This window comes from Anabas testudineus, chromosome 13 (genome assembly GCF_900324465.2).
Source record: "Anabas testudineus chromosome 13, fAnaTes1.2, whole genome shotgun sequence".
Classification (NCBI taxonomy): Eukaryota; Metazoa; Chordata; class Actinopteri; order Anabantiformes; family Anabantidae; genus Anabas; species Anabas testudineus.
Genome location: NC_046622.1, coordinates 17,263,834 through 17,275,452, shown reverse-complemented (window position 1 = coordinate 17,275,452; position 11,619 = coordinate 17,263,834).

Below are 11,619 nucleotides of genomic sequence, written 5' to 3'. Positions count from 1 at the left end.
TATATAATATATATAATATATATATATATATATATATATATACATGTATATATATATATATATATATATATATATTTATTTTTTTTTTTCAAAGCCCCTTAAAGTTTAGGTTGTGTCGTGTTATTCTAATTAAAAATGTGTAGTCAATTCCTATTTTTATATTAAAAATAAATAAACCCTTTTCCTCTTTTGCCAGTAATTACCCAACTGTAAGTCACAACAGATGCACCATAAGGTCTTGCCATTGATGCCAAGTCAGGCATCTCTACTGAAATGAATTACAACAAGTCTGCATTATAGTGGGAAATGAGAGTGTGCCAACAGAGGGGTCAGAGCCAGGTGAAGTAGACTATAATAACAAAACACATATCGATTCTCCTCTGAGAATGACCCTGCTTGCTTTTATGGTGAAAGGAATTAATGCTACTTTCACGTTGTGAAAAAAAAGAATATAAAAAGCTGTTGTATAATGCTGTAGATGTTATTGAAGAATTAATTTGATTAAAACTGTCAGACCTCATGAAGATATTATGTGTCTAATAATGTGGTAAAGGACTCCTGGATCACTGTTACTGTTTTTGCTAAACAGTAACAGTTGACTTTTCATATGCATATATATTTTTATAAAGCAAGATACACTGTGATTATCATTAATTCCCTCCAGACTGAGAAAAGTACTGCCCAGCTTGTGCAACACTCATTTAGCACAGCGACACCTTATTAAATTGAAATGAAATGCATGAATTCAAGAACAGAATTGACCTACAGGTTCACAGGTTTTTCCTTGGAACCACAAGAGACCGACACCGATGTAGAGGTGGGAGTTCAGCTGAAATAAATTACAGTAAATGAACAAAGCAGAGTTAAGGTGGACTTAGGTTGAGCTTTTTTCTGGGGTGCGGATGTTTGTTGTGGTGCTTGCAAATTTTTATTTTATTCCAAAACTTTGATTTTCTCCACCAAGTAAATTCTCTGTATGTATTAGAGGCTCTCTTAGCTTGTTTAGTTTGTATTCCAGTATTAGTCTTGTCAACTATGAAAACTAAAGAAAAACACACTGCAGCATTTTGCCTTTTGTGTTTGCTTCTCTTGGTGCGAAGCAGCTGCCACTAAGATTTTAAGTGTGTAAGGATTTTTAGATGGCAGATCTACGCTAAGCTGGCTGTGGCTACTTCACAATAAAGTCATGAAATGATTTATAAATCATAAAAAGTAGAAATTACAAGTGTTTACTTACACTGATGGAATGATCAAATGGGAAGTTTCTGAAGTTTCATCCTTCGCTGCATCTTTCTCCCATGACACCTCTGTTCACTTTATTTTTGAATCATTTCTGATCACTATCAGGAAGCTGGACTCACTTGGGCTGCCTTAGACGAAGATTAGCTAAATCCTGATTCACAATTTCATATTTTTCATATCAGGAGCCTGACAAAGTAAAGTCCCCGTTAACCCTGCTCTCACTAAAATGTATCCACTAGAGTTTGAAAAGCAGCTATCACATTATGAAAAGAGGGTCTCTGGAGAGGGCAGTGTGCTTCAGGTTGAGTAGGATGATTTACTGTATAGTTGAAAGCTGCTTTTTTTTTTACTGCATCGACTGACATTTGAAATTTATGAGCCTTTCCTTGTCTGAAAAAGTGGAAATAAACCACATTTGAGTGGTTGTTATCTGGAGGAAACAGTCTGATGACAATTTGACAGATTGGAATGACACTGTGCAACACACAGAGCTGTGTAACTTGTTTAACAGCAATTTTATCCTCCTAACATTCAAACATACGACCATGTATTTAACTGCAGCAGTATTATAACCATATCCTTGTTTACCTTCACTTACTCGTTCTAATGCCAGTTCCTGAAAAATTCAACTCACTTGTTTCAAACCTCTAATCAGTCCTACATAAATCAATGGTGCTACCCCAACCTTTTTGCACATACGGTGACACATCGGATACCTTCTTTCAGACAGTAATTGGGTTTGCAGGCGCCTAAACTAATTTTATTTTCTAATAGGGAGACAAGCAGGAAGAAGATAATGTCATGTAAGTTGCTGGTACCACAAACAGAAAGAGCTACAGACAAGAAAAGGGAGAGGCCACAGTGTTCTGCTATATTTTTCTCTGCTATAACTTTCTCCAATAACAATGCTGTCTAAAGTATTCATATAAAACAGAAGAGTCACTTAATGAAACCATTTCCCATGCCACTGCAATAATAACTTGTAGAATTAGTTTGAACAAAATTGAATAAAATCTTGCTTCAGTTGCTTTATCTGAATTGACTGAGTTAGACTACAGCTCGCCGTGGCAGAGTTCCACCTACATAAATTAAAGACTTGGTAAAAGTAATCAGGAGCAATTTGCATACATAACCCGGGAACAGAGGCTGCGTTTGCATAAAGACTATCTTGCACCAAGGCTTCTGACACAGTGCTAAGAGGGTCTGTCTGACATTCACAGCTCTCTTCTTAAGAATGTAATCTGGCTACTTATTGGTATATTTAGCTTCTCAGAGGAGAGCCATTACGCGCTCTCCGCAGAGCCCTTTCTAAGTGGCAGGGTTAAACTCACCATTGAGCTGTGTCCTGTGGTGTTAAGCAGCTGCAATCATCACTGGTGCAGCTGTGTCTTTTGACCCAGGTGTGTCGTCTCAGCAGGGCCTGGCAGGCATTTCTGGTCCTTGCCATAATAATTGATTGAGTGATCTGGTACGTCTCCTGGGAGATGATATGGAAAACATTTTTTTTGCTTCTGTCATTTCTTGGTGACCTCTCACTCTGCAACATGACAGCAGAAAGACATTCAAGGTGGTTCTCTCTCAATTCCCAAGGTTACTGTTGCCTGACCTTCAATCAGGTTACTGAGTGAAAGAGTTTTGCTTAAATGACTTTGAATACACTTTGTATGCGTAATCTATATGAAGGAACAGCACACGTTCAGAAAGATAATTCTCTTCCATTGCCTGAAGGATTTTAAAATGCTAATCTGTACCTATACCACATATTGAACCCCTGCTATTAGGTAGCCTTGTTTCTCTGGTCTTCTCCGGTTCTTATTACCCTTCAGCTCCCTTTCCTTGGTGTTGTCATCGTCCGTTGAAATGATTAATGGTAGATCTCACTGCTATCTCCGTAGCACAGAGCAGAAACACCTACAACTCTCAGTATCTTTCCACTATTTGAATACCTTAAACAGAACTGGATGCATAGCTTTGCAGCATCTCCCAATGGGGAGGATTGTATTTCCCATCACTGCTAGAGTTCTTAAGAAAAATCACATTCATTAAAATGAAAAGAGAAATTCAACTTTGTCTCTGTACAATAAAACATAAAACTGCATTAACAAAAATATGGTGAGTGGTCTTTTGAGTGAAATTAAAGATTGATGGTAGAGTAGAGCGTAAGTGTAATTTCTGCAGAAAAACTAATTGACTATGTTGTGCTTTTCTTGAAGTGTGTTACAGTAGTTGTCAGACAAAGCAAAGAATTCGATGGCAGTTCGGCACTAACGTTGTTTGTGTTCTTTCTCCAAGGCTCTAATTAAATTTAATAAACCGTTTTAAAAAAGCGCACAAGTCACGCAGTTTAATACGTGTATTTTCTTTTGTGTGTTTTCTATTTTCTTATTTGTCTGTTGTCACTGGCTTGCACACTGACGCACGTGCATGTATAAAGTTTTCCAGTACAATTAATGGCAAGTAATTTGCATGTTTTAACCCCTAACTCTTGGTGCCTTAAATGCAACTGTGGGGTTAATCAAATATCACTAATGATGATGATGATGATGATTGTTTTTATTACTATTATCCAAGACACTGATAGAGTTAAAAGGTAGGAATTTTGTGTTTAATCCGAGCATGATTAGTTGAGTCATCAGTCAATATTAATTTTATTGATTTAATATAGTCATTAAATACTAATGTTTTAAATACGTTTCCTGAGTCTACATGTCTAAATGTTATTTCTCTCTCTTGTTTTAAACCCGACTCTTACTGTATCTCTACAGACTTACTGTGGAGATTAATGACAGAAAGATACAGTATATTGCAGAGCAAGTGCACTGGAAATTGCAATATCATCATGTCCAACACTTCTCTCTGTGGAAGATCTGCCTGGAGGGTTGCACCGACAGTGAATTAAACACCGCTCAGATATATCTGATTCATTTCCTCCTGCGTCCACCTTTTGTCCTTCAGACTTCAGTAAAGATTACATCCAACCTCTGCAGATGAACAGGAATACTTTTCATCACAAGCCACTTCATGCCTTAAAACGACACAGCTCAGAGCTGCTTCTCACATCCTGCCACTCTCAGCGGGCAGCTCAGTCCCTTATGCATTATTGACAGTAAGTCATGCATGGAATAGAGACATGTCAAACAAAATGCATGCAGACACACAAATGTGCTGCACTGCACAAGAGAGGCCAAAGCTACACAGCAGCTTAAGAAAGTATTCACACTACATTACATGAAATTTAAGGAAATAATATGCACATTGTCCAAAAATGTAAATAAATAAATAAGAACAATAATAACAAAGTGAATTTTTTTTTTTTACTGTACTTATTTCATGAAAATCATGAGACTGGCGCCGCTTTGATGTGCTGTAAACAAAACAGTTTACATATTTCCACAGTCCTGCTTCCTGCACAATGTGCAGGTGCTATGCCCTGTTTTAACCAAAAGAGGTTTTACATTAATGTATTAGTACAATAATATTAAATTGAATTGGATTGAATTAGGTCCGGGCTTATGTCTGTTGCACTGAAGGACATACAGCTATATGCTTCAGACATCTTCAATTTCACAAACATTGTACTTCTACCCAGTGTACTTCTGGGATTATGCAAAGCTTTAGAAATGGTTTTATATGCTTGTCCTGATCTATACCACATGATATCACAGCTTAAATAACGTCATGGCTTAGTTTATGTAACAGGTGTTTGTCTGTCTGATAAGTTCAGTTTGCCATAGGTGAACTCCAGTCAGGTTCTAGACTCATCAGGGTCTTTATGGGTTATTGTGTTAGTCGTTCCACATCAAAGTGTCAATGGGGAGGACAGTTTGCTCATTTTGTGTGTGCGCCCACTTGTAAGCTGGTTTGGATGAAAACATGTGACAAGTGGCTTTATAAATGCCCCCCCCCAAAAAAATCCTCAAACCAGTTACCTTCGCTGTATAATAAATCTAGACCCATAATAGCACATCATGGTATATTTTACCTGTGTTGATAACAGTATTATCCAAAAAGGTCAGGTGAAATTGTACCAAATCCTCTTTCAAATCCCCTTGAAATCCTTAGCAGTGGGGTTATAAATATGAATTGAGAATAGGTTATCTGTTGTAACCCTGCACACTCCTTCACACCAGTCTTAAAGCCAGGATCTAGCAGAGAAAATAAATCAATATATTCAATACAAGTGTAAGTTGAGGTGAGACTGGTGTCTTAGACTAATGGAAAGAGCTGAAAACCTTTAATTAGGCACAGTTTGTATAGGTATAACTCATTATTAAACATTTACCTTAACTTATTAAGAATGATCAGTATAAAAGCACTGATGTTTTCTAGAACTTGCTTGGCAAAGAGCTTCCACTCAGATACGGCTGATTCCACTCTGTAACTAGTTTTATGAAAGTAAACACACTCTTAGGATGCTGATATGGTCTCCTGGGGTGGTAGCTGATAGTAGAGCTAATTATCTCAAGGACATAGTAGCCCAAAGATGCCAGGAGATTGAGCAACAGACAAAAGGATGGTTGCAACCTGAAGCCTATAATTCAGGTTGTGTTTATACTGACATTCTGATAAATGCCCAAAGTATTAGAACCTGATATTATTTTGCAGCCTAACATGATGGTAGCAGATGTTTCCCCAGATTCTCTTCTGTACACGCCCTTCGTCCTGATCAACAAAGCAGAATCGTCTTCACCCTGGTTCACCTCTAGATAAGATAAGGAGGATCAGTAAAACCCTCCCTAATTTACCTTCAGGGGGGATTTGTCCCATGTAGTAATGTTTAAATAAAAATAAAACCTGCAGCTGATGTTAAGGATTGTCATCAGCTGGAGAGGATTTTATATCAACTGATTTAATGAATCCAACTCCATTAACAGTATAATTAGATTAAATCTAAACTATTATATATTTTGTTTGTATCTTAGTAATATTTTGTTTATTCAAGATCCCCACAGTATAAATCCTGACCACTTTAGTGATCCATTCTTCCCTAAATACATCTTGAACTAACTATAAAAAAAACAGACCTCTTTCCATGGGTCAGGTGCAGCACTTCAAATCTTCTCCTGCCTCTGATTGCAATGGGGAGTGAAGTAGAGCGAGGAAGACAGTCGACATGGCTAAAGTGGAGTCAGAGAGCGAGAGAAGGAAGGAATCATCTACCAAGAATGTGATTATGACTATTTGTGTGAAGAGAGCTCTTCGCTCTCTCCCACTCTCACCTCTAGCACAATTAAAAACACACCCCACTCCTCCTTTACCAACCTCCTGCTTCTGATGGGTTAGATTGTGATTTAGATTGATACTTTGCCCAGGAGCATAAATGATTACAAATGACCCCTTGAGAAACCGCCACAAAAGCAGAGAAGACGCAGGTGAAACCAGCTAGTTTTGGTGGCGGGGAGGGGAGGGGTTCAGTTATTTCCTTTCAGCACCATGCTGTCACGCATATCAAGCCAAGTTTGCAGAATCAGAGAAGAAACAAGATGTAAAGCATATCCAATGATTTCCACTGCAATATTGTCCTTGTCTCACGATTTGCCCGCCTCAGGCACACTGAGAGATTAAACGACTTTCACATATTGAGGCCTCTCTGTGTTCTTCTTTGACATGTTTTTAACTTAGTTTCACGATGCAATTTGTTTGCTGGTGCCACTGTGGACGGGCGAGTGTTTCCTCCTTAATGATATTATGATTGGTACTGCGTCGCCTCTTCTAAAGAGGTATGTAAAATATACAGTGCGATGTAATGCAAATGCACAGGTACATCATAATTACCACCCATCAGCTTACAGGATTAGGTGAATAATTTGCAAAGTCTGCCGTCCATCAAGCAGTAAAAGAACAACGGTTACATAAATCCATGAGGACATTGTTTATAATGCAGGCCATCAGCTCTAAACATCAGGAGCAGGTCATTTAGATTTAATTCTGCATTTCTCCTATTTTTATTGATTCTCATATTATGAATATTGCATATCTGCCATCATTAAGATGAACAGTATTAACCGTGATGAACTTAAAAAATATCCCTCTCTCTCTGTAAGTAATGTACAAGAATCATGAAGTTAATGCTATGTTTGAAGCAATAATTGCTTTAGTCAAGAGCTGTGACAAGAGGGAGAACATTCATTCATTTAATAGGCATTTAATTAAACATCAAAATGAATGCAATGATTTAATTATTGTTGATATGCTGAAGGGCTTCTCAAGCTGTTGCATAGCCAGTGCAACAAACACATTTTTCACAAAGGTCATGATAAGAGCTGATCAGAGTGTTGTGAGTGTCTCATTGGAGCCTGAATGATGATAAGGAAACAGTCGCTGCTGTGCTTCAAACGGGCCTTCTTCAAATGCCAAATCAGCCCCTTAACAATGAGTGTGGGCAGGCCATCTGAGTGCTTCACTAGCAACACTGTGTTATAATAAATAATTCATATGCTAACAATGGTAAGACTTAGATAAATGAAACTAAGAGATACTACAAATCTAATGCTATCCCATTATCTTTGAAGTGAGGAGCACAGAAGTTCCCACACAGGCACTAATGACCACTTCTGAGTTCTTGGAGCTAATAGAGTAAAAGCGGTGGTCTTGGAAATGACAGCCTTCACGCACGATGTCAGAAGCTCATCGACGATGCACTGGCTGAAACTCTGATGCTAAAACAAACAAACAATACAGCCTAACAATGCTCAGTGATGAATTCATGTGAGGGGTGTGTACCACAAAACAGAAAAACACACAACAACAGTTGTATCTTAGGTTAATGTAGCACCAGTGAGCAGTCTGTGGCTTTTCTTTCAAACCACGTACAAAACATTTAAAAATGATGGAACTAACAACTAAACTTATTGCAATAACAATTTCAACAATAGTGACTGAATTTTATAAAATGTAAATGTGAAACAGAAAAGAAACAATGAAATAGTTCCAGTTTTACATTTCTCCTTGAGCAGGTGTTCTTTAACTCGTAATTTCTTTAAATGATATATTGTGTCTTTGGCTCACTGAACACACCTTCAGGGTCTAAGCAGAAAATAAATATTTTTTGTTGATGGCAACCATCACACTTAAGGACTCGGTGGGCAGATTTAAGAAAATCTTTAATAATTCAGGAAAGCGATGGCGACTCACCTAATTATGTGACTCCCTGTTTGAGTGAACATACAGCACACACGAGCACACTTCTGTCTGAACACTGCTCTGTTCTTCAACCTGGGACTATTTTTGGACATGCCTGTCATGAAGCTCCGCATAGCCAGAGACTTCATAGAGGTGATGAGGTAAAACGCCCACTGGAGATCGAAGGGAAAAAGAAGACAGACATGAGGATGTTTCTCCTCAGAGACCATGTGTTTCGTGCTGCAGCATCTCCCTCCATGCACAGCTTGCAGTCAAGGTTACCTGGCTTGCTATTGACATCATTGTTGATATTTCTCATGGGATAATTGATGACACAGTGCGTAACATCGTAAATCACAGGTGACCAGTCCTTGGTAATGTGTTATTTCAGCTGTGGCTTAAGAGACAGTCCAGAGATTGACAAGGAGAAATGGTGTGTGGATGTGTTGGCCACAGAGTGTGTACTGTGTTGAAAGTGAAGCAGAACGAAGCTTCAGCACATCAGTGTGTTTGAGCTGGAGCCCTAGGTAGCTACAAAAAGGGTGAAACTGGGGACATGCTGGCCAGGATTCAGAGATTTCCCCTGATGCAATCAGAAATTTAATCATAAACACGATGCTGGCCTGCAGCAACAATAACAGGAGAGGACTCGAAACTGTGGCTGTTTATAGACAAAGAAAAATCATTACAATTCAAGTACTGCTGTGTTGTAAGTGTGGTGAATAACCACCAAAAATGTTATGTATATATATATATATATATATATATATATATATACACAAACAGGACAGTGGTGACGAACCTGTATAACTGATAAAAAACACATGTAGCGTCACACATCATATAGCGATCTGTGCAAAACGGACATGTGCAAACAGTGCAACAGACAAATGTTCCTGGGTCTAAAGAATATTTCAGACAAAAAGTTTTATATATTGTTAGAGAAAGGCAAGATCACGTTACTGGCTGTGTTTGGCTTTTGGCATCAAATACCTCCTATAACTTCTTTGCTCTGATCGTCATCCAGAGAGAAAACAAAAACTCAAACATCCTAAGAGCCCTGTAAGTCCATTAAGCTGTGAGTATATGTTGGTGCTTGGTGCAGTACATTTGGCCAGATGTTAAGAAGCCATTAAAACATTAGAAATGTTTGATCTAAAATAAATTATTCACAACCGTCTGTGAAGACTCTTTATATTGTTTGCATGCCGTTACTGGATGTTACTGACCAGTGAAGAAAAGCTCCTGCAGAGTCTGGAGTAGAGCTACAAAACATATTAATATTCATCAAAACTATACTGTTAAAACTTTGCATTTAGCTAAAGAAAGGATTTCATTTTCTGTGTTTATGCTAAGCTAAGGTCTTCTGGCTCCTGCTTCAGATTTGCAGCACGGATTTGTTATCTACTGTATCTTATCAGATAAGTCTCAGCAAGAAAGCAAATAAGCAATTTCCAAATATTCTAATGCCAAACTACTTCTTAAATCTTTAATTACACTACTTTTTACCATCTTCGACCTCAAACAATGTAGAAATATAGAATCTATGTTTTATTAATCAGTATTCACTTTCCTACAGTTTCCTACCCTGTGGTTGTAATTTAATTTTGTGACCTTGGAGAAAACTGTCAGGTGTTCTCACATCAATTCATCAACATAAAATAAAAATGAAAATATAGTTGCTTTTGATAATAACACAGTACTCCAGCCCCAAAACAGGGGGAACTCTGCATCTGCTGTATCCAGTATCCTGCCAGCAGCAGCAGCAGCAGCACTCACCAGGAGTGATGAATTGCCTTGTAAAACAAAAGAACATTTCATTCTTTTCTATTTGTTTCTAGGGTTGTGATTACTAACAGTAGAACAGGAACTTCAATATATTGTTGTTGCTGTTGCTGGCTATAACATGAAAATGATGCAATGCTAGACTGCCGTTGGTCTTAGGTCATCACATATAGTATCGGTGATGTCAGATACTCACAGAAGGCTGTGACCACAACAGAAGAATTACACCATCCTTCCTTGTCTGAAGCTGTTTTATCCCCATGGAGACTGTAACATCATCATACATTATAACCTACAGCAACATGATACTAAACAGACTGTAAACCTTATTTTTAAATGTTTATTTCCATTTGTCAGTTTGGGCTTTAATTTTTTCCATTGCAAACAGCAACATGACCTTTGCCAATTAAAATGTCTCAGCTGCTCAATGCACTTATATACACACACATCCAGTAAACTGTATAGCACTAGTGGTGGCTCCCACAAACATTCTGTATCCTAAAGGTTTGCAACACTGCTCCCTTTAAAGTAGAACTTTACATTTTAATCCTGAACCTGCTCCTCATCGGGTACAGAGGGTGTGTATCACACTGACTCACACAGGTGAGTGTTGTGTCATTGCTAAAGTAGTCTCAGTCTCTCCTAAAAGGGGTGAGGCTACAAGAACGGGGCACGTTTCAAAGCCAGACGCAATACAGTTGAGTAGGACAATTATCACAAATACAAATGTTTTGAAGAAATCAAGTCAAAGAATAAGAAATATACAAAATCACCAAAGGAACATGTCATACAGACATATCAGTGCCCACTGTTTAGAAAGTATGAGCTCACACATTAGACTTGAATCCTCTTTTCTAACTATTATAGCATGCTTCACAGAGGGACTGAGTCTTCTTATTCAAAGACCTGAGTCAGTTTAGTCTTGTGGAGTTGGACTTTTTCTAAAAGTAATCAGATTTTAAAGGGGGCAGGCTAGTGCAAGTCTTTGGGAAGATGTATGATGTACCTGTGCTTTGCACACAGTTTCCCACAAATATTCCACAATTAAAAAGCCTTTTTTCCTCTTCAGATTTGTTTTCTTGGTCTAGATTTGAATATAACGTCTGACAATTACTGAGCCGGAAAATGTTCACTTAAGCTACAGTTCTCTGTGACTGATACAACTCAAAACATTTACTGATCTTCTTAGGGAAATTCAGGATACACCAATGACAATGTTGCTGATATTTCAAGCGCTGGGGTAACTTGGCGTCTCGCCCTAGGACACTTTGGACAGAAGGAGCCAGGGAACCTGTAATTAGCAGTCCATCCCCTCTACCTCCATTCATATCATTGAAGACAATGTTGTTCTTATTAAACTGAAAATAATGCAGGATTTGTTACCTAAACACACACAGAAACCATTATTTCCATTTTGCCAGGCCTGGGGGAGATGCTTCAGGGGCTGCAGATATTCTCTTGATTATACCT